Source organism: Sorghum bicolor, chromosome 5 (assembly GCF_000003195.3).
Source record: "Sorghum bicolor cultivar BTx623 chromosome 5, Sorghum_bicolor_NCBIv3, whole genome shotgun sequence".
Classification (NCBI taxonomy): domain Eukaryota; kingdom Viridiplantae; phylum Streptophyta; class Magnoliopsida; order Poales; family Poaceae; genus Sorghum; species Sorghum bicolor.
The window spans coordinates 27495955-27521160 of NC_012874.2; the positions used below are offsets into that span (position 1 = coordinate 27495955).

At 45.7% G+C, this 25206-nt stretch overlaps 1 long non-coding RNA gene across 1 annotated transcript; it reads left to right on the plus strand.

Moving 5' to 3' along the window:
• Positions 5914–16007, plus strand: LOC110435813. Its single transcript, XR_002453658.1, has 3 exons — positions 5914–6018; positions 6117–6168; positions 15822–16007. It is a non-coding gene; the product is annotated as an uncharacterized LOC110435813 (long non-coding RNA).

Consider the following 25206-nt stretch of genomic DNA (forward strand, 5'->3'; position numbering starts at 1 on the left):
CCGCCGGCTGGAGGGCCGACGGGCCCCATGTGGGGGTCGCCCGACCCCAAGAGGGGTCGCCCGACCTCGCCCCGGGTGACGCAGCGCTCCGCGTCGGCCTCTCGTTCGCTCACACCGCGCAGGGGCATCGGCAAGTCCCCTACTCGAGCCGTAACGCCGGTTCGACCTACCACGGGCCAACTTGCGCTGCGGGAGAAGGCGCCGATGGCCACCAAGCAGGCCATCACCATCTCCTCCGACACGATCCACACCTCTTCCTACTCGCCGTCCACCCCAACCTTTTGGAGGAACCACCAAGTGGTGGGCAGTGGGCCGGGAAAGGGGAAGGTGCTGATCCCGCCGCTGAACTCTAAGGAAAAGATGGAGTTGCTGGAGTCCTTTGACTCGTCAGCAAGTCCATCCATCCGGCGGAAGATGGATCCACCTCCGATCAACGGTGCGCCTGGCAAATACGAAGAAGATCCAGAAAAAGGCGACATCGAGAAGCTCCTGGAAGTCACAGCTAGCCTTAGAAAGAAAAATAGGATCTTAGAGGAGACAGTGTCGGAGCTCAGGATGGAGAATCTTGAGTTAGAAGATCACTTCCGCCACCTGCGCATCGCTAAAATCAAGCGTTTGGCGCAAGCAATTGGGCGGGAGGATCTCCTCAAACCTCCATCTCCCTAAATAAATTAGTTAGTTTAGGTTATAGGCACTATTTGATTATTTAGGTTTGATTACTCAATTTTATTTTTCAATTTGTCACTTTGAATTTCGCAATGTAAAAGTGCCTATACAATTGAAATTTGATTTAATGGAGTCGTTTTTGGTCCTGCTGGTGTGTTGCCACCAGCAGGACATCTGCATTTGATCGTCTCTCTCTGTTTTAAGTTCAGCTGCACGAAAACTGCAAGTGTGGGGGGGTCGCCCGACCCCCCAACTTCATCTCTGAACTGCCGTGAGCATGGAACAACACTGCATACACCTTGGCACGTCATGGCACCAAAAACAGGCGCGATGAGGGGGTCGCCCGACCCCTTTTCTATGGCAAAAGAAAACGACACAAGTGCAGAAAGACTTCCCGAGGGACGTAGAATCGAGTGGCAGGGCCAGGAACCTCCAGGTGGGGTCGGCCGACCCCTCCATAGAGCCCTGGGCCCACCAGGAAGCTTCTATACGACGAAACACATCTTTCCTGCCCGGTTTGCTAACTCTTCCCCCTCTCAGTCTGTCCAATTCTTTACCTTTGTGTCACAATTAAAATAAAATTTGATAGTTTAAACTTGTTTGCAAAATAAAAAGTGAACTGGTTCATGATTTAAGAGAAATTGTGACATAAAGTATAGTTCTTACAATTGTTCATCCTCATGGGTTAAAATCTATAGGAACCATATTGACTAAGTTGTTGATGAAAGTGATATAACTCTTGGCTAAGAATTCATAACATTTCTATTCAAGGTACTTAGAGATTTGTTTCAAAAATATCACAAAACCATTGTATCATTTACTCCTCATTAGCAAGAAATTCCCACCAAAAGCCATACACTTAGATATTCAAGTAACCATTTTATGAAATGCAACCTGCTTTTGTAATGAGTTTTGTCAAAACCTTGTTGACCCTAGTGAGAGTTGTATCATAGTCACAAGATCAAGATCACGTACACACCACATATATATATGCTGCTTCTACACTGGAAGTACGCAACCACATGTATTGTGCATCCACTAAATAGGTTGCTCCATACTCTAAGTGTTAGAACACCTCTCTAAATATTGTTTAGAAAATGAGACATAAAAGGCTTGGCAAAATAAAAAAAAAATTGAGCACATAAAGCTCGAAGAAAAAGAAAATCTAGCCATGTCTCAATATACAAGTAGAGAGAGTGTAGCAAATAAAGGAGCAACCTAGTCCACCATATAACACACTTGCACATCTTGATCTATGACTATGACACTCCTCTCTTTGGATCCTTGTTTTTGACTTAACAATATTTGCAAAGTAGAGTATGCTACCTTGTTTATCCCTACCAAGCCCCATATAAGCCTATAGTTATAGGATGAAACAAGTTGGCATTCATGCCTTGGTGAGGACTACTAAAAAAAAAACTTTTAGTGATCTAGAGCGCTAAATGAGGAGTAGGATTGAACTATGTAACTTATTTTAAAAAGTGTCATAAAAACTCTAAGTACCAAGAATATGAAATTGGAATTTGATCTTGTTCTGAGAGTTGTTCCTTTTCTCAACCTCTGAAGGATATATGCTAGACCCTTACACAAAAACCCATTTGGATGAACTATGTTCGAACTAGCATTTTATGCTCACTACTATCTTAAGTTAGAAACCATTGATCACTCATTTTTAACCTTTACTCGAGGACGAGCAAAGACTCAAGTGTGGGGGGTCTTGTTGACGGTATTTATACCATGTTTTCTACTATCATAACCGTCAACATAAGACTCATTTTGGGAGAAAACAACCAAACAAAGTAGTAATATAGGTACATATAACCTAGTTCCACATGTACATGCTACTATTTGGTTGCAGGAGTAAGAACAGGTACTTTTCAAGGGTCCAAACACTAAGAAGGGGTGAATAACTAAAGATCAGTGACACCAGTAACCAAGACAACATTATAGTCATGAAGAGGAAGACATGTAGGACAGGGCTGACACCCTAACCCCATAGAATTGGGGTCGGGCGACCCCACTTTGGTGGGTCCCACAGGTCAGCTCAACTCCACCGACATCAGAGAGCCTCCAGGACACTGCAGGTGGGCCCAACCAGCCAGATAGGGGGTCGGCCGACCCCACTTCATGGCGGTTCCAGGGTCGGTTGGCCTCCCACCGACCTTGCCTACATGTTGCACATGTTAGTTTGCCTCTACCGTTGATCAGATGGCGGTTGTGAAGTCGGTTTGATCCAATGGTGCATGATGAAGATGACGCGGATCGCTGACGTGGCACCGGAGTAGCCCCTACTCCATCTCCCACTATAAATACCCCCCTATTCCTTCACTTAAGAGTCATGTATCTTAGGAGTAAACTACTTTAGTAGCTTAGTGCTATCATAGTGAGTAGAGAGTGAGGAGTTCCAAGGAGGAGTCCCGGCCTGTCGGGAGTTTTCTTCGCGGAGCACCTCAGCGGAAGCAGGTCTTCTTGTAAGTCTTACTTCTGAGTCTTTTCTAGTATTTAATATTTGGTCTGGTACTTTAAGTATAAGAATCCTTTACTGGCACATTGCTTGATCTTGAGTGCTCTTAGCTTTAGCTAAGCTTAGGGTAGCAAGAGCTAGTTTAGACGTGGTGTCTAGACTACTTCTTGCCAGTGTGGACTCCTTGTCGCAGTTGTGTAGACACCTAGTGTGAGAGTGATAGTCCTCGCTAGGCGGAAAGTTCCTCGCATCTGTTGTAGGCAAGTTGCAAATAATAGTTGGGCTGAGCAGGGTAGTCGCTTAGGAGACGAGGAGGTGAAAAACTTCATTAACTCAATCCTCCTTTTCGGGTATCGCCCTCAGTAAAGAGTTAGGTGAAAAACCTTGACTATACTTAATTACCAAGACCAGGCATTAATACTAGTTAGACCTCTCTACCCCATTATCCTAGACCCTTTGATCATCACCTAACGATCTAAAGCCTAGTTAATTCACTTCGCGTTCCGCGTGGAAATCACGATACCTGGAATACTCCCGGTGAAGGCTACATTGACTACCGTACGCTTGCGGTATAACCGTTTGCCACTTCTGGTGTCAACAGCTATCGAAACTTCTTCTTCTTGTCAAGGAACTGGTTCTGTCTCTTTCTCAAGGATATAAAAGTTAGGAGACTTTCCACTTAATAAATCAATCAAATTCCAAGCTTCACTAGCAGGTAGGTGATAGAAGGATCCTCTAGAGGCTGTATTCAAGGTTTGCTTATTTTCCCTACTAAGGCCCTCAAAAAAGTGAATTAGAAGAACTTCTGGAATAGAAAGCTTTGGGCCAGTGAGAGTAAGGTTAATAAAGCGGTCCCATGATTTCCTAAGAGATTCTTTTTCCAGTTGTCTAAAAGAAATAATCTCACGCCGAAGTTCCGCCACTTTGGAGATTGGAAAATATTTAGAAAGAAAACTACTATATAACTCCTTCCAATCTCCATGAACACTCCCTATTTTGAGTTTGTACCAATGTCTAGCTTTTCCCGTTAAAGAGAACGGAAAGAGCTTCCATTTGAGGGTCTCATCGGACATTCCTTCTATGCGAAGGAGGTCATAGACTCGATAAAACTCTCTTAGGTGTGTGTATGGGTTTTTCTCACCTTCTCCTGAGAAAGGTTGTTTTTGAACAAATTCTATGTATTCGGGGTCTATCTCAAAACTAGATGCTATGATGGCTTTGAAGATTTTGGTGGTTCGAGATGTGTGCCCGTAGGTCTATGAAATTCATAGATAGACATGTTTGAATTCATGATAGACCAGAGATCAAGGATTAGATAAGAAGAAAGATTAGCAGAGATGAGGCAAAGGATAAAAAGAATTTTTTTTTATTTTTTTAGAAAATGATTAAGCTAGTTCGTAGTCAACTCAGCAACCGTTTCCCCGGCAACGGCGCCAAAAATGCTTGTTGACACTTGCTAACACCACTTGAATACTAGGTTGTCATCCCCAGCATGGCACTAGAGTGTACTATGGTATTTATACGCACACAGATAATCCGCAAGCGCACGGATACCGTTGAAGCTTTTACCCGGTTAAAGCTTTTATCGTATCCACAGGGAAATGGGAGAACTAATCTACGCTCTAACTTAACCAAGATAAGTAAATAGGTGTAAATAGGAAAGATGGTAGAATTGAATAAGAACAATATTAAAGGTAAGATAACAGTGAGTGATAATATGGGAATAGAGGTGGATAAACCCTACCCGTCCTGCTAACGAGAGGTGGACTACAAAGGACCAATGTAACTGTCACCAACGCGGCCTACCACACGATCCAGCTAGACAGGGCATATCCACATGTAATCTAGATCTAAGCACCTCGCTCACACCAATACTACAACTCTAACCTATAGCATCCTATCTATACTATAATGGACCAATTAAAACTATTCTAGGTCTACCAACAAAAATGTCCCGCGCTGAGAGTCTCTAATCATTATGTACCCAGAAAAATACACACAACAAATCGGCTCTATTAAAATTAAAGGCTAAAAAAGACTCGAACCCAATCCAACGGCTCATGATCAAAGTTTGATGCCAGGCTTCAACGCACTGGCACCCCACGGGACCTCCATCCGCACACGCAAGGCTTCAAATGCGCATCCTCTTATGCAGACACCATCGCGAGCAGGGTTCGAAGTCTGAGAACACGGAATAAAAAATGGAAAATATCAAGATCAGTGCGCGAGCACCTCTAATCCCACCTGCCGGCCACCTCCTCCCGGATCGCAAGCTGACCTCGACGCCCTGGCCATGCTCCTCACCGCCAATCCCTCCCCCACCAGCCCTGCCACGCTCGATCTACGACCGTCTCCTGAGTCCCGACGCTCCAGACTACTGCCACCAATGGACGCATCGAAGACGCCATGGATCTCGCGGCTAGGGTTCCCTACCGGTGCCGCTCGTCAGCCATCTCCAATCGTGCTCGCAGCTCCGGTCCAGGATGCGCAGTAGTGGCCATGGCCAGGTCAAGAGGAACCGTGCTCGCCAGCCCGCCCCATGGCGCCCAGCGACGCCCTCGCCGGGGGCGCACGCGACGCCACCTCTGCGCGGTCCTGTCGGAGCCACACACACCGCCGCCTGGGCCCTTCTCGCCGCTGGTCGGCCAGCCATGACAGCCTAGATCTATGCCCCGCCGGCCCCCTTGCTAGGCACGGGAGATCGTGCCCCGCCACCTCATGGAGAGATCGCGCTCTCTTGCCATAGATCGAACCCCTGCAGACACACAAAGAGGTAACGCACCACCTGCTCGCTGAATATCGAGGACGACCTCGCCTGTGCCATTCGTGGCCTCTCCTGGAGTTCAGAGCTCGCGCCTGCCCCAGGCCTTCAGAGGTCATCTCGCAAGGTGAGAACTCTCCAACCGTGGATTAACTGCACCTTTTGTGTGCCATATTTCATTGCTGAATTAACTTCTAACCATGGATTAACTTGCATCTCTAGCAGCAGCTGAGCAACAAATTAAGGGTGACTAGGCGAGACACACCTTCAGTATGAAGTACGAGATATGTCCTCCAAGTACACTGCACACTGATATTCTTTAGATCCCTTGAAATTTTTAATTATTTGGCCTAAAATTAATTCATGTTCTGCATATTACTTGTAAGTTAAATATCAGCCTCAATATTTGACATGTGTTTTAGCTTTGCTTCTTGGTTAGTAACGATGATAAATTATTTGTTGAAAGTTAAATGAATTAGCATAAATTTTCAAATGAATGGACTGAATCAACGTGATTCAGATTAGCAGAGATAGAAGGTTGAACTTTTAAATTCTTTAGTGCATCTCATAATAAGCACAGCAGTACAACACAGTCTCTAAGACCGTGGTGGTCATATATGAGTTGATTAAATCTTGAAATGCTGCAGTTGAAGTCAAAATGCAGCACCATGATGGTTTACTATGGATAGGATTGAATAATGGTATATGTATAAAAAAAGTAGACTTTCGGTTTCTGCCAACTCATTATCTTTAATCTGACATTTTTATGCTATAATAAAACTAATGCAAGGACTTTGTTGGATTAGTCTCATTTGTACATAGTACCATATATCTTTATTTGCCATGCACTAGATGGATTTGAGTAGGTACAAAGATGGGTCGGTGTTGACGGTCCTTAAGTATCAAATTTACTTATCAAATAAACAAAGAAAAGGATCCAAATGAAATCAACATGTAGACTTAGGGTTTTATCTAACAGAATTCCACGAGTTTTGGTGTTTGTCTATTTCTGCAGGGGGTTATCAGGAAATAAGGAAGAAAGGCCCACATGTCGGGATTACATAGAGATATCAACCCACCGCGCAATTTTCTACCATCTAAAAGACTCCAGAAGCCACGGGAAGGAAGCGGAGCCCGAAAGGGGCCAAGCCCAGGGCGCCTGCCCTGAGGACCTGGGCGCCCGCCCCCCTCTGGACTCCGTTCCGGACTCTCTTCGCACACGACGTTCCACCGACCTATTGGATCCAGAATAACATAGTACCACCTCGCCTATCGACCCAAAAACGCATAGAAGGGGAGGACTATATAAGGAGACCCCCTCTGGCCCCTGGAGGAGACAAGAAATTATCATAGAGATTGAGGGGTGCCCTCGAAGGAAAACCTCTTCTCTAAATAATATTTCTTTTTAGGCTTAGCAACCAATGTAAAGTAGAAATAGATCTTCTAGTTTCTACTAGATTGAGAGAGATAAAGTGGAGGTGTGGATCGGAGGAAGGCCGGCCTGTCGGTGTCTACTCCGAGTTGTACCTGCGGGATCAAGTCTCCTAACCCGAGGCTTGCTTCTAAGATTCTTCAGTAATTCGACTTCTAATACTAGTAAGTTCTTGTTTTATTGTTCTTTGGTTTATGAGTTTACTTTAATCCTCTTCCGGTTAAGTATTAGAGTAATCACTTGTTAGCGTAAACGTGGTGTTTAGGCTAGGGTACTCATAGATATCCCCTGACTAGCTGGACCGTGGTACTAGCGAGGAACGTGACATTTCCGAGTTACCTTTGCACATCACATCTCGTTAGCAGGACGAGTAGGTTTATAGGTGCGGGTCGAACATCCTTTGTGTTGTCTAGATTCCGTGAGCCTCCCCAATAGAACAGTAGATCATCCTTACCAAGGTTAGAACGAGACTACAGTTGCAGTCTTCTCTATACATCACTCACATCGAGAGACATTCTTTGTAGTCTAAAGGGATAGTAGCAATAGATTTGGTTAGTCAGATGCACCCTTTCTCCCAGTGGTAAAAATATAAATACGATAACTCTGGATAACCTCCCGAGTGAAATGCTCACCGATATCCGTGCGCTTGCGGATCATTTCCTTATTGCGTTACCAAATATCAACAAGCATTTCTGGCGCCGTTGCCGGGGAGAAAGATGGTTTGCTGAGATAACTTCGAGTCTTGCTATTATCTTGTATTATACTTTTATACTTTTATTCTTTTATCTTTTTATTATTATCTTTATGGATAACTTAAATTTCATATGTATTATTAAATTCTTTGCACCTTCGGAGACCAGCCATAGTCCATGGGAGTCAACACGTCCTGCCCCTAATTATGATCTGTGTCCGGAGTTGATTGCAATAGGTCAAAACCAACCCTTTTCTATAGCTGAGATCCTATCTTTTAATCAAGAAGATAATGCACTTTTAGCTACATCTAGGGAATCTTTTAATCTTTCTATAAATTCTGGTTTAGACCTAGCCCTACAAGACCATGTTTTTCCTAAATATTTTCACATTGGTCTTAATCATATAACCTTTGGTAGAGTCCTTCTTTCTTTATCTATTAGTAAAGGAAGGTATGTCTTCATTCGTGGACATCCTTCTTGTACTAGTCTTCATAGAAAAATCTTAGAGATAGAGAAGGAATCATCTCCCATACAAGGAGAGGAAGTTTCAATAGCCGATTTCCAAAGATTTCAATCCCATAATTCGGCTATCCAACCCATCCTTGAGCTTAATAAATTCTACTATGCTCTTTCTCTTAAACCTCCCGATAATCCTATGAATCTCTCTAGACATCCCATGCATAAGAAGGAGGATCGAGAAGAGCAACATCAATGGCTAAAGGGCATTAAAAATCCATGTGCTATCACCATTGAATGGATAGATAAAACAAATTTGAGAGACAATCCTAGAGGAATTTTAAGCATTCATGAAGAATCATCCTTGGAGTTTGAGAATGAGAGAAACAACAGTGAGCATGGAAGTTATTTCATAAATACCTTACCCAGTCCTTGCTCATATAAAACATCTCTCCAATCAATTAGTCTCTCCATCCTTATCACATTTGAGATCTCCAACCCTCTCTTCTTTTCTATTTATAAAAACTTTAAAAGAGCGGTTGTCGATGCATATGTCTATAATAAATATTGCAGATCTCGTTGAGTTAATTGATGGTTTCCCAAGGACAAGCTTAGTGTCCTAAAACAAGCACTTCTAATTATTTGCAACATTGCCTTGTGTATTGAGCATATAAAGATAATTGTAGAAATATTCCTTTGGGTATTCTTGTCACTAACCTTTCCAGGATTGGAGCAAGAAGATCGGATGAATGGCAAGCACAAGGTATGTCCAACCAATCATCATGCAACATTGAATTAAATTCATCCAATCTTGAATTTTGCAAAATTCAAGCTTGGGGGAGTACTTTACATAAAAACATCATTTGCCATGTTGCTATGTTGGTTGTCCTTACCTTTGAGACATGCTCAATTTGTTAAATACTAATTACACTACTTCACCTCCACTTGAGTAGATCGCTATAAATGCTCTCATGCTACCTTTATTTGCTTTAGTATATGTCTAGGTTTGGAGTAGTTTCATTTATCTCTTAAATCAAGCATGGTGCTTAGTTTAGGAATGATGATCTTACTTCCAAAGGATTTTTAAATTAAGCATGGTGCTTAGGTTAAAATGCCCTCCTAAATCAAATTAGACATGGTGTCTAGGTTGATTTTTGAGCCGATAGTATGCTATAGTAGATATGGGATATTTTGTTGGACTAACCCCTACAGGAAAATTTTCAATATCAACCTGGGAAGTCCTGAGATAAACTCACATTGGAGATAGTGACACATGAAGTTTAAACAATTTGCACAAGAAAGACGTAGCTCGTAAGAGATGATTCATGGAGGGTGCCACAAACACGATGCACAACCGCTAAGAAAGGAAAGCTTCCACAAGGTGATACTGTACCGTCACTCTTCAAGTAAGGTAACATTTTAAGGTACTTGACTATCACTTTTATAAGCTTCTCCTTGGTTCTAGCATTCACATAAAATAAAGAGACAAACATGTATGATTTGTAGCTCCAAATTAATCAACCCAATTAATTCAACATGTTTAGTCCTTTAATCTTTGTTCTTAGTACTACCTTCGTGATCCCACACTCCTAATCATATAAGCTAAAGTATTGCACATTCAATCTTTGCAAGATATAAACAAAACATAAATATAGATAGATTATCTTTCCATTAGGTTGAGCCATCTGATCTAACAAATGTTTTAAATGCTACACTCATGATCCATCAACTTTGTCTTGCTCACTATGCTTAAGGTTAGAGAAGAACAAATACACTTTTGGTTCTGTTGGTGTTTTCCACCAACAGGGCCCATGCACTTGATCTCTGCCTTGTCTCTATGAGCAGGACACATTTTGAGAAACGTGAAGGCGTTCTACAACTCCCAGATTCCATCAAGTGAAGAACCGGGATCTACAAGCACAAACACAATGGAGATCAGACACTTAGTTTCCCAAAGGAAATATTGAAGAACCTCTGTGTTCGAGTTGGTACCTTGTACACTCCAGCAAACTTCATGGTGATAGAGACTGGTAGTGAGGAGAGGGCACCCATCATCTTAGGGAGGCCATTCCTAAACACCAGAGCTGTCATCTACGCTAATGCTGCCAAGATCAGTCTCTACATCAGAGGGAAGAAGGAGACTTTCCTTCAAGAACAAGACTACACAAACTTCAGAGCAATCCCGACATGAACCAAGGAAGAGGACCAATAGGAGGAACAGGAACAAGCAAATGTGGACTAAGTCAGCTAAGATGGTCACTGCAGCTCAAGGAGGTCAAGATCGTCGACTCAAGTCACCTTTCTTGATCAAGAAGGACGACACTGGTGTTCCAAGAATCGAATGCACAAACAATGGATACTCTTTTTAGAAGACACTCTACGACACCGGATCTGACGACAACATAATGGCCGCAGTCACTTATCAGCTCCTGCATGGAACCATGCCCCTACAACCAAGATACATTCAGCTTCAAACAATTTTCAGGTCATTGACATAGGAGAAGATGAGTATGATTCATCCACCATCCTTGGAAGACCGTTCCTCAGCACTATCAAAGCCATTATCTATATTGGAACCGGAGAAGTCCACATGCACTTCCCCTCTGCGAAAGGTACGCCACTACTTTAATGATTATATAGTTGAAGATTCTAAGCAGGTCAGGACAAGAAGAAGACAAACCGCAACCAGAGGAGGCAAATCAGACGGATGGGTAGACTACGAAGGAGAAGCGATAAGGACTGAAGACATACAACTTGAACAGAACTGTCCTGAGGAGACCGTAGCACCGAGTCAGGTGTGGAAAGAGAAGATAGTTATACACGAAGAGGAGTCGCCGCCGGAACCACCGACTACGCCACCCAGCAAATCCCAGGACGACTAAGAAAACGGAGAGTCCCGTTCGGAGGACTTAAAAATACCGAACGCCTTGCCAAGAGGTAAACTTGGTAGTTATCCTTTCCCTTTTAATTATTTCAAATAGTTTACTTAGTTAATCATGTTCGTATTATCCTAGAAAGAAAATAAAAATGTGAAAAAAAACTGTAAGCCCCATGTGAGTAGACGAGTGGCATAAAACCCATAAGTACATTCACTGTGGTGGCATAAAAATAAAATAAATATTTTTCTGCTTTATAAAAACAAAAATATAAAAACAGGGAGTAATATTTATTAAGGAGTCTCAACATGATAAAGGCTAGATATTTATGCTAACGCTTAATCAGTTCCACAAGCTTTGTTGTCTATTTGAGCTCCACAGAATTTAAGAATCAAGAAGACTAGCAGACGGAGGACATTCTAATCGCTGTCAAAATACTGCTGACTTTCAAACACACCTCTGCCACCTGCTAGCTACATCAAGAGAAATTACGTCAAAATTCAGCTTGGGGGAGAGCACCCCCATTTATCTCGATAAGTATTTCTATCTATCTTTATACTTATACTATATTAGAATATAAATACACCTAACTATAAAAAACCAAATAAAGATTTTATGCTTATATATATTTTGCTTAGTGTGTTTAATAAATAAATAAAGTGGCTATGCTAATCTGTATCTAATAAAACTTTAGCATGGATATGATGAATAATTGCTCTGCCTAATTTGCAAATTTGAAGTTCTCTCTCAAGTTTAGATATAACTGTTATAATTTAAGGCTTGCTCTAGACCTAAACTTGTGGGATGAAAACTTGATCTGAAGTCTAAGTTGTTAACGGATACGATATGGGAAGGTTGAGCTGCTGTTTATCTGTTCCTAGGGATGCTAGAATTCTGGAGAATTTTATCTTTAAAAATCTTTAAAATGTTGCATGATGAGTTCCTGTATGATGAGAGTTTAAATTCCTACCACAGCCATATATACATGCTTGCTAGACCTTGAGCCACACATTTACTATTTACTGCTTATGAGCATCGAGTGTGGTCAAGCTGTGTAGACCCTTAGGAGCTTGTCATGTGGTTAAATCAAGATTCACTTGCACGATTACTCATACATGCTACTTCTACTCCGGAAGTACCATCCACATATATCCACTCATTTCTATCTCCAGTTTTACCCAAAATTATTCTACTCCTAATCCGGGAGAGAATAGCCAAAAACATTTTTCTATCCCTGTTATTCCATGTGAAATAAATGCTCCAGTTATTTTGGTTACTACCACTTGCTACATTATTTCAGGAGATGAGTGCTCTAGTAAAAAAAAAGAGAAAAAAAAGAAGAAAAAAAAGAGAAAAAAAAATAATATACGAGGAAATGAAAAGGAGCAAGTGCTCGGAACCTCGAAAGAAAAGAAAAAGAAGAGCATCTCATTCTCCTCATAAAGTTTCAAAAGCAAGGAAGGTATGTATCCCCTCAAAGAGCAAAGTAGAATTAGACTTCCACCACCATTGTTATCACCATCATCACCATACACCATTCATTCACCACACATGCACATCTTGATTTGGCTTATTGATTTGTTTCTTTGGATCCATGGTTTGACTATGCAAAAAAATGTCTTGTAAGTATGTATACTTTATCTCCCACCTATGAGCTCCAGATATTAAAGCCTTATTAGAGTAGGGTGAGAGAGAAGACAATGTCACTATGCTTCATACCACAAATACTACATATTTTGAGAGAAGGCATATACCATCACTGCCTTGGTAAGGATCCAAAAATACCACAAAAGAGAGACCTGAGAGAATCATACAAGGAATTTCTGAGTTTTATTTGAAAATCTGCAAAAACCCCAGAGCTATAGCTGATCAAGAATAAGAGACATGGCACTTGGCTAGACTGTTCTATCTTTTAACCACTCAAGACAGAAGTGACAGTTACAAGTCCCATGGTAAAGGTAAAGTAAGTAAGTTTTAAGTCTTGACAGTTTACTCTAACTCAGAGATGAGATCTTATTTAAAAAGCATGTGTAGATCAATTTTTAGAAATATTGCAACAATTTATGATCCATAGTGAGTCTATCCTTGCTCAGGGACGAGCAAGAGGTAAGCTTGGGGGAGTTTGTTGACGGTCCTTAAGTATCAAATTTACTTATCAAATAAACAAATAAAAGGATCCAAATGAAATCAACATCTAGACTTAGGGTTTTATCTGACAGAATTCCATGAGTTTTGGTGTTTGTCTATTTCTGCAGGGTGTTATCAGGAAATAAGGAAGAAAGGCCCACATGTCGGGATTACATAGAGATATCAACCCACCGCACAATTTTCTACCATCTAGAAGACTCCAGAAGCCACGGGAAGGAAGCGGAGCCCGAAAGGCGCCAGGCCCAGGGCGCCCGCCCTGAGGACCTGGGCGCCCGCCCCCCTCTGGACTCCGTTCCGGACTCTCTTCGCACACGACGTTCCACCGACCTATTGGATCCAGAATAACATAGTACCACCTCGCCTATCGACCCAAAAAATGCATAGAAGGGGAGGACTATATAAGGAGACCCCCTCTGGCCACTGGAGGAGACAAGAAATTATCATAGAGATTGAGGGGTGTCCTCGAAGGAAAACCTCTTCTCTAAATAATATTTCTTTTTAGGCTTAGCAACCAATGTAAAGTAGAAATAGATCTTCTAGTTTCTACTAGATTGAGAGAGATAGAGTGGAGGTGTGGATCGGAGGAAGGCCGGCCTGTCGGTGTCTACTCCGAGTTGTACCTACGGGATCAAGTCTCCTAACCCGAGGCTTGCTTCTAAGATTCTTCAGTAATTCGACTTCTAATACTAGTAAGTTCTTGTTTTATTGTTCTTTGGTTTATGAGTTTACTTTAATCCTCTTCCGGTTGAGTATTAGAGTAATCACTTGTTAGCGTAAACGTGGTGTTTAGTCTAGGGTACTCATAGATATCCCCTGACTAGCTGGACCGTGGTAGTAGCGAGGAACGTGACATTTCCGAGTTACCTTTGCAGATCACATCTCGTTAGCAGGACGGGTAGGTTTATAGGTGCGGGTCGAACATCCTTTGTGTTGTCTAGATTCCGTGAGCCTCCCCAATAGAACAGTAGATCATCCTTACCAAGGTTAGAACGAGACTACTGTTGCAGTCTTCTCTATACATCACTCACATCGAGAGACATTCTTTGTAGTCTAAAGGGATAGTAGCAATAGATTTGGTTAGTCAGATGCACCCTTTCTCCCAGTGGTAAAAATATAAGTACGGTAACTCTGGATAACCTCCCGGGTGAAATGCTCACCGATATCCGTGCGCTTGCGGATCATTTCCTTATTGCGTTACCAAATATCAACAGTCGGCATACAAAGAAATTAATAGGGGTGTTGGAACTATTCAATTGAAACATTTTATATTGATTTTTTTATTTAAATATCTCTATTATTTTCTCCTTGACCTTTAGAGCTTCAGCTCTCTTGGGATTTGTGTGCTCATCAATCCTGTTGCTTGTATATGTGAGATTTTGTGACATATTGCCTTCAAAAAAAAAAGTAAGTGCAGCTGAGTCTACTAAGACCTTCTGAAGTGATAATCAAATCGTCTTTATATTTTTAAGTACGCTACATATAGATATATTTGGCATTGCTACATTACTAGAGTGCAAAGTTAAAGTGGTTCATTCATTTAACCTAAAAGATGCATAAATCTGAAATGTTTCTCTTCGTGCCTAAATATGAATATTTATATAATACACTAATTTGATGGTAATTATTGCACATTTGCTTCAATATTAGTTCTTATGCTAAGAAGTGTACACTTTTGCATACTGGAAATTTTAATGATCCCTTGCCCTCAATGTTTCTATTGTGGCTACCCATCACATGGTATTTCGTAAGATCATTCGTTAACTATCCTTTCCAGTATTAAGCGTGCATCTCACTTCTGAACTCAAGACTGCTTTTGTAGATTAGAGAGGATGTTAGAAACTCAAAGCTTCCTGTGTTTTCATCATTTAAAGAAATACAAGGAGTTGGTTTTAACTATGAAGCTTAATCTGCAATTAGAGATGGAACTTGAAAATGCTGCATGTACTGACCAAGTGTAGTTACTCTGTTGTTTGCCTCTGAGCCACCTGATAAGTCACAGTATCCCCCTACAACCAACATTAATATTTCTATTTATGTGCCTACAATTTCATATGTTAGAATGTGGTGCTTGAGAATGTTTCCTATGTTCGGATGTGCATAATTGGTCAAACAAATATTTTTATTTGTGTCTAAAATTTCTTTTCTGACTATATATATTTTGTAAAATCAAATTTTAAGGGTTTTTTGTGTAATTATTGGGAAGTTAGGATCCGTTTATTTGCTCCAGAGATTGGTTTTGCTTCAAATTAGCTTGTAGTCTGATTCTATTTATATTCAATTCTATTCAATTTTCGGTTCAGAATTCTCAGTGCGTGATTGGTTGCAGGGAAATCAAAGTAAGAAAGGAGCCATCATAGCAGAGATTCCGGAAGGTGTGGCCTTCCTATTTCCTGTTGGGCTATTGACTTGTTGATATGGTGTAGAAAACTAAATCCTCAGAGAACATTGACAGATGCAAAGTAATTTTTCACATGCCATATGTTTCATTCACGAGAACACTACCCAGTGCTTGCTGTATCACCAATGGTTATCAATCATATTATTGTCATGGTCGTTAATATGGCTTGAAATAGATGATGTTGACACTTTGTAGATTGTAATAATTGTTAAACTGCTTCCCAGCTTGAGTATTAATAGTATTTCAAAAACGGAAATTTGTATTTCTCTGGTCATGGATATATTTTCTCAGATTTTGTATTTCTCAGGTCATGGATATTTTTTCTCAAATACACTCTGCAGCTTGCATGTTGCTTGCCATTGTTAAACTGCTTCCCAGTGAGAGTCTTAATAGTATTTCAAAAATGGAAATTTGTATTTCTCTGGTCATGGATATATTTTCTCAGATTTTGTATTTCTCAGATCATGGATATTTTTTCTCAAATACACTCTGAAGCTTGCATGTTGCTTGCCGTGCTGGATAATTGTTCATTTTGTCGGTGATCAAAATTTTATCTCCCATTGCAGCACATGGGTCTTGTTATGCAAGAGTGTTTTCTAGATTATATACATGATCATATACAATTACACAAAACTTACACTATGAAAAAAAATATCATCCTTTGATTATTTTCATGCATCCCTAAAATAAACCCGTGGCGTTAGCACGGGCACTATACTAGTAGATTAGAAGTACTCGAAAGAGTTGTGAACCAGAACATACATGATTAGTAATTGCATAATGAATTAGAAGTAGATTACCAGAGTCATCCCATGAGCAAGCTTGATTAGAGCTTGATCATGACGAAGTACAACCGGAGGAAGAACCGACAGGCCGGCCTCTCCTCTAATCCTCCTTCACTCTCCATCTCGCTACTATCTAGATCTACTCTAGTTTAGAGAAGAGAGGAGAGCTCTCATCTCTAAACCCTAGCTTTTGCTCTGTCTATGAATAATGAATAATGATCAAGGGGTGCCTCCTCCAGGGGCCAGGGGTTCTGGTTATATAGTCCCCTCAAGTGAACCTGGGCCGTCGGATCAAACCGACATTGATTGAACGGTTATTCTTGATCCTTTAGGTCGGTGGAGATCTCTCGAGAGGAAGAGTCCTGATTGGGCTCCAAGTCAGGGCGGGCGCCCAGGGCAGGAGGGCGGGCGCCCTGCCTCTGGCCCCGTTCGGCCTCCGCTTCCTTCCCGTGGCTTCTGGAGTCTTCTAGATGTAAGATAATTGTGCGGCACGTTAATATCTCTATGTAATCCTGACGTGTGGGCCTTTCTTCCGTATTTCCTAATAACCGCCTGCAGAAATAGACAAACACCAAAACTCGTGGAATTCTGTCAGATAAAACCGTAAGTTTAGATGTTGGTTGTATTTGGATCCTTTTCTTTGTTTATTTGCTGATTATATTTGGTACATAAGGACCGTCAACACCCACCGAACGGGTTCGACAGCCGATCTCAAGTACCCGAGTCAGGGATGCCTAGCGAGCGGTCGAAAAACGAGGCTAGCCTCGAGGACTCGCTGGGGATGTCCAAGGTGAGGACGAGACGGTCGAGAGGAATCCCCCTGAGGGGAGGCATCGAGCCGCTGGACTCTATCGAACGAGACCAGTAACCCCGACCACGTCAACCCCGCTTTATGAGAACGCCTCCGGGCTACAGCGGACCCCCTCGAACGGGGCACAGGTTCTCACTTGGATTACCCGCTAGGAGCTCAATCTGGGGTAGATGGCGCTCGCTCCACAGGGAGTACGTCACAACCCCGACGCAAACATCAAGAGCGCTTCCACAGATTGGGCAACATAACCCTCAAAGGAGTCAAAACTGTTCCAAGGGCTCGGGGGCTACCCCCGCGGGGTCGCTCGCGCGGCCCCACGGAATCTCGACCAATAAGAAGAGCCTCTACTAGAGCGCAAGCGCTCGAATAGAGACTCGGGGGCTACTGTCGAGGGTATCGGTAAGGGGTACCCTAACTGATGCACATGACGAGAGCAGACGCACGATTATCTACATCTGTAGCCTCGAACGCGAAAAGAGCGTCGTGCGAATCGACTGGGGCTCGAGCGCCGGCTACCGTCAAATACAGAAATAGGCTCGTACGAATCGAAAGGCCTCGAGCGCAAAGATGCCGCCCGCCGCCTGACGCGGGCACGGCAACCAGGGCATTTAATGCTCCTGCCGTGTTCCCACCTAAGCCGTCAGTCACGGGAAGCGTGATAGGAAACCAGCACCTGTCCAATCATTCTTTTTGCAGCCTTGCCCACCAAACGAGCCAGAGCATGGTAGGGAGCAGCGAGGTGGTCGAAACGTCCCGTCAAGACCTCCCTCGAGACATCCAAAGTCAGCGCTCCGCTCAGCAAGGCTTTAAGCGACGTTTAACCCTCGAGCAGGCATGTTCCTTCCTCAAGAAGGGTCGGGCAACGGAGGACGGCACCTCAACCACTCTGACGCGCCCGCAGTCACGACGTACAAGCGTGCAACGGATAAACCGATCCAGGACGGTGCACAGGAGCAGGATTTAGGGGCACGCATAATCATCGTCAAGGTACCAAGACAAGACGGCTTGAGGCCACGCCGGTACGGAGGCCTCGAGTAGGTCAGCGCGCCTTACCCCTATCGACCCCTATTCTGTCGCCTATACATGTACCCTAGACCTCTCCTTGGAGCTATAAAAGGAGAGGCCAAGAGCGGATACGCAGAAGAACACAAGACATACGTAGTAGAGCACCCATACTCCATCTCCATCCCACGCCTGTATTCACCCCTGTACAAGCACTTAGGTGCAAGATAATACAAACACTCCCCCCCGCTGGACGTAGGGCCTTCTCTTGCCCGAACCAGGATAAATCTTTGTGTCTTTTCTTGCATCACCATCTTGTTGAGGATATCAGTAAGGGGTATCCCAACTGATGTACATAATGAGACTGCCCGTACATAGGTCGAGGCCCCCAACTCGATGCTCTAATCAGTCACACGCACAGTCATCTACGACCGCAGCCTCGAAGACGGAAAAGGCGTTGAGCGAATCGGTCAGGGCTCGAGCGCCAGCTACCGTCGAATACGAAAATGGGCTCGAGCGAACCAGGAGGCGTCGAGCGCAAGGACACCGCCCGCCGCCTGACGCGCGCACGGGAACCAGGGCATCTAATGCGCCTGTCGCGTTCTCACCTAACACGCCAATCACGGGAAGCGTGATTGGGAACAGGCACCCGTCCCGTCATTCTTTTTGCAGCCTTCCCCACCAAACAACCCAGAGCGTGTCAGGACACGGGAAGCAGGGATAGAACGTCCAATCAGGACCCCCTCGAGACATCCAGGGTCAACGCTCTGGATAGCAGGGCGTTACATGGCGTCTGACCCTCGACCAGACATGTTTCCTTCCTGGGGAAGGGTTGGACGACAAATGGCAACACAGCAACCACTCCGACGGATCTGCCGTGCTGCCGTACAGGTGTGCAACCAGTGAACCAGTCCAGGACAGCGCACAGAGCAGGATATCAGGGCACGCGTAATCATCATCAAGCTACCAGGACGGGACGGCTCGAGACCACGCCGGTACGGAGGCCTCGAGTAGGTCCACGCGCCATGCCTCTATCGACCCCTACTCTGACACCTATGCTTGTACCCTGGGCTTCTCCTTGGAACTATAAAAGTGGAAGCCTGGGAGCGAATACAGGGGGCAATCACGCAACACTACACCCATACGCAGTAGAACTTCCACCTTACTCCATACCACGCTTGTATTCACCCCTGTACAAGCACTTAGGTGCAAAATAATACAAACTCTCCCCCCCGCTGGACGTAGGGCCTTTTCTTGCCCGAAACAGGATAAATCTTTGTGTCTTTTTGCATCACCATCTGGAAAAGGGAAGCACGCACACAAATTTACTCGTTGGTGTGACCCCCCGTGGCTCGGTAGGTAGGGGTCCTGCGTGTTTTTCATCGATTTCCCATTCTTTTCCAGATGGCCACTCTTTCTTCACCGATTCCGCGCTCCATGGTGATTTGGTTTGGGAGTCTCGAGTTCATGTCTACTGGCTCCGGCTATGACATGATCTTGCTCTCGATCAAAGGACCGGGAGGAGCCCGCGTTGCGCCAACACGGATGAGGGCCCCGAGACGTCCTCACCACCATGCCTCCCCGCCCAAGAAGAGGCGTGGACAGCACCACCATCGCCCTTCTGCCTCGCCACGACCGGCAGTCCGTGCCAGGCAGGAAACGGCACGAGAGCCGATTGCCCCGCGCACCACGGGCACGACGGCTCAGCGCCGCGAGGATCGCACGATGACGGGAGGTGACGCACCACGCGCACTCTCCCCCACCGCCAGGCTACTTCCACACGGGCTGTACGCCTCAAGAGGAGCCTTGTTGTTCGGCCTGGACAATGCCGCAGCGTCACTCGCCAGGGCGATATGCCCAAACGCCCAGACGTACGTGGAGAGACCAATGGTCCTCCCACGCGACCCTGAAGCACGGCCATGGGCATCCGAGCTACCAGACTTCTCGTAGGTACAAGGCCTCCGCTGCCTAGGCCCTGGGCAGTACACGATTACATCCCTCAGGCAGCAGCTGCTGGAGGAAGGACGCGGATGTTTCTACGCCGCCGAGCTAGACTCTAGCTCGGAATCCGACAGCCACGCCCCTACTAGGGAGTGCTTCCATATCGACAGAGCGGTGGAAACCAACGACGAGACACAGGACGCCGTTGCAGGTGGGCGAGACCCTACAATGAGAGAAGACCCCAGGACGCCTGGGAATGACGGTCAGATTGACCCCCCTCCACAAGAAGACAGAGCCGCGCAAATTGCGCAGCTACGAGAGCTCAAGGCAAAGATTGACGAGGATCGCGAGTGCCTCGTCCTGCTCGAGCAAATCCTCGAGCAGGACCTACCTTACCCACCTGGCGGAAGTGTCCGCAGACGAGCACGAGAGGTGCAACGACAGATCGTCGGAGACGCAGAGCCTGAGCAGCCCGTCAGCCGTTTCCCTCGAGCAGGCCAGAACGTTGTGGCAGCAACAATGCTGCTGCGAAACATGCCAGAACCGTCGAACTCCCAAGCTCGACGCATCCGAGACGAGGTGCAGACTCTGCTCCAGGTGGTGGCAGTTCAGCAAGCCGAAAGCTCGGCTTCTCGACGTCGAGGAGCTGCCACTGAAAAACGCAATGAGCCAGCCCAAAACGAAAAAGAGGTGTCAGTCCACCAGCAGCCACCCCCTCAAGGGAAAAAGACCACGCTCGTTCTCCCCATCGACAATCAGCGTCGACACGACGCGCGACGCGACATTGAAGAGAATCGACGCCGTCGGTACTGGGACGCGGAAGAGCGCGGTTATAGTGCCCATCGCGGTGGGAGGTACGACAGCGATGAGGACCGGATGGCTCCAGAGCCACCAGGCCCACGGGTGTCCAGCAGGGCAATCCGTAGCATGCCGCTGCCCAGCCCGTTCCGACCCCCGACTAGCATCGCAAAGTACAACGGTGAGACCAAACCAGAGCTGTGGCTGGCAGAGTTCAGGCTAGCCTATCAGCTGGGAGGCGCCCGGGGAGACGATCGAGCCATCATCAGACAGCTACCGCTCTTCCTCTCCGACACCGCCCGCAGGTGGCTCGAGGAGCTCCCAGCTGATCAGATCCACGACTGGGTCGATCTGGTTAGAGTATTCGAGGGTAACTTCAAGGGGACCTACATACGACCTGGAAACTCGTGGGACCTCAGTAAGTGCAAGCAGAATTCAGGAGAAACTCTTCGAGAGTACGCTCGACGCTTCTCGAAACAACGCATCGAGCTGCCGCACATCCCTGACCACGACGTCATCCAGGCCTTTGTCTCCGGTACCACCAGTCGAGACTTGGTACGGGAGTTCGGCCGGAATCGCCCTCAGACCGTCGACGAGCAGATGGACGTGGTGGCCAACTACGTCGTAGGAGAAGAAGCGGTCGGCGCCTTCTTTAGCTGTGAAGGAAGGAAGGGCAAGCTGCCCGCCGACGATGACGAGGGCCCCAGTCGAGGGCCCAAGAAGAACAAGAAGAAGAAGAAGACACGGCCGTTCCAACGGGAAGACCTCGATGACGATCTCGTCGCCGCCATGGAACGCAAAAGGGCTCGAGGCCCTCCAGAGGCGGGCATCTTTGATAAGATGCTAAAACAGCCGTGCTCTTACCATAAAGGAGGAGCCAACCACAAGCTCGAGGACTGTCGTATGCTGAAAAAGCATTTCGACGGTCTGGGGTTCAAGAAGGACGCGTGCGACGACCCCAAGAAGGAGAAGAACGACGACAGAAACAACGACGGTTTCCCAGCCGTCCACGATTGTTACATGATCTATGGTGGCCCCTCGACGCAGTTGACCACAAGGCAGCGCAAGAGGGAATGCCATGAGGTCTTCGCGGCAAGAATGGCGGTGCCCCAGTACCTCAGCTGGTCGAGCACCCCCATCACCTTGAATCGAGAGGACCATCCCGACAAGGTAGTTGCCCCTGGCGTCTACCCGCTCGTCGTCGACCCCATCATCGTCAACACCCGGCTCTCAAAGGTGCTGATGGACGGTGGCAGTAGCCTCAACATCATCTACCTCGAGACCCTCGACCTCCTCGGCATCAACAGGGCGCGGCTCCAACCAAGCGCCGGAGGCTTCCACGGTGTCGTTCCTGGGAAAAAGGCGTTACCGGTAGGTCGAATCGACCTACCGGTCTGTTTCGGTACGGTGGCCAATTTCAGAAAGGAGACCCTCACCTTTGAAGTGGTGGGGTTCCGAGGCACGTACCACACCAACATCGGGCGCCCGGGCTACGCCCAGTTCATGGCTATCCCCAACTACACCTACTTGAAGCTGAAGATGCCCGGTCCCAAGATCGTCATCACCGTCAGCTCCTCCTTCGAGCACGCGTACGAATGCGACGTCGAGTGCGTCGAGTATGGGGAGGCGGTCGAGAATTCCACTGAGCTCGCCTCGAAGCTCGAGGCCCTGGCCGCTGAGGCCCCAGAGCCCAAGCGCCACGCGGGCAGCTTCGAGCCGGCGGAAGGAACCAAGAAGATCCCGCTCGGCCCCAACAACTCCGATGGCAAGGCGCTGACGATCAGCACCGACCTCGACCCCAAATAGGAAGCTGTGCTCGTCGACTTTCTCCGTGCAAACGCCGACATGTTTGCATGGAGTCCCTTGGATATGCCTAGCATACCAGGGGAAGTCGCCGAGCACTCCATGAAAATTCGAGCCGGTTCCAAGCCAGTGAAGCAACGGTTGCGCTGATTCGACGAGGAGAAACGCAAGATCATTGGCGAGGAGATCCAAAAGCTTTTGGTGGCCGGATTCATCAAGGAGGTTCACCATCTCGACTGGTTAGCAAATCCTGTGCTAGTTAAGAAAAAGAATGGGAAAATGAGGATGTGTGTCGATTACACAAGTTTAAACAAAGCATGTCCGAAAGTTCCTTTTCCGTTACCTCGTATCGATCAAATTGTTGATTCAACTGCGGGATGTGAGACCCTTTCTTTCCTTGATGCATATTCTGGTTACCATCAAATAAAAATGAAAGAGTCCGGCCAGCTCGCGACATCTTTCATCACACCTTTTGGGATGTATTCTTATGTAACTGTTGGGTATTTTAAACGCAAACAGACAAATCCGTAAGCGCACGGATACCGATGTAGCTTTCACCCGGGAGTATTCCAGAGTATCGATTTTCCACAGAGAACGTGAGTGTACTAATCGAGATCCAAAATCGCCCAAGGATAAATATATAATTATTTTTGGTGGGAAGAGAGGAAGTTTCCTGAGAGTTCTCTAGTTGATCTAAGAATCAAGAATTACTTCAAGATTATCTATTTCGGGACATCAGAACACTAACCACAGAAACAGATGAGAAGGGGGCTAGGAAGCTTCGACTACGGTCCTACAAACACCGATCCGAACGTGGTGGAATACGTCGACCGTTAGGGCTGTCACTACCCTAAGGCTACCACAACAATCCGCAGGATTGGATGCAATTCCAGGTAATTGCAAGACTAAACACCACGTCTAATCTATTAATTACTACTCTAATGTTTCAAAGATTAGAGCACTTGATGCAAGCGGGAATCCAATAAATAACTTGAATGTAAATAAAAGTAATTAGAGAACTCAAGAATTATGAATTGAAGAACCTGGAGAACGATGAAGAACAAACCAGTTGCTGCAAAAGAATAATGTTGAGGAAGATCCGACAGATCCGGCTCCTCCTTCGCTCTCCTCTTCTCTCTCCCTATTTTCTAGATTACAACTAGAACTAACTAGAACTAGAACTAGAGGAACTAGAACTAGAACTAGATGAACTAGAACTAGATCTAGATGAACTAGAGGTAGAACTAGAAGAACTAGAGGGATCCTCTCTATTTGGATGAAGAATTGAAACCCTAGCTTTGATTTTGTAGAAGAGGTAGGATCTCCAGGGGCCAGGGTGTCTGGTTTTATAGTCCCTTCAAGTGAATCTGGGCCGTCGGATCAAACCGACATTAATCGCACGGTTTTCCTTGATCCTTTAGGTCGGTGGAGCATAATCCGCGAAACGTGTCCGAATTGGTCTCTGGAAGTGGGCGGGCGCCCAAGGGACTAGGGCGGGCGCCCTGTGCCTGAGCCCTCTCGGCCTCCGCTTCATTCCCGTGGCTTCTGGAGTCTTCTAGATGGTAGAAAATTGCGCAGCACGTTAATATCTCTATGTAAACCCGACGTGTGGGCCTTTCTTCCGTATTTCCTAATAACCCCCTGCAGAAATAGACAAACACCAAAACTCGTGGAATTCTATCAGATAAAACCCTAAGTCTAGGTGTTAGTTGCATTTAGATCCTTTTCTATGATTAGTTGATGCTTAAATGTGAGCATTAAGGACCGTCAACAGTAACGATGCTGTTCGGGCTTTGAAACGCGGGAGCCACATATCAGCGTTGCATGCTCCACTTGTTCGGCAAGCACATAGGGTCGACGGTCGAGGCCTATGTCGATGACATCGTCGTCAAGTCAAAGCATCGGGGAGACCTGATCCAGGACCTTGAAATCGTTTTCAGCTGCTTGCGCGCCAACCAGATCAAGTTCAACACTGAGAAGTGCGTTTTCGGCGTACCTCGAGGCATGCTCCTGGGTTACATTGTTTCCCAGCGCGGCATCGAGGCTAACCCCGTGAAAGTCTCGGCCATCACGAGAATGGGGCCGATCCAAGACGTCAAGGGCGTACAGAGAGTCACAGGATGCCTAGCGGCGCTGAGTCGTTTTATCTCGAGGTTGGGAGAAAAGGCGTTGC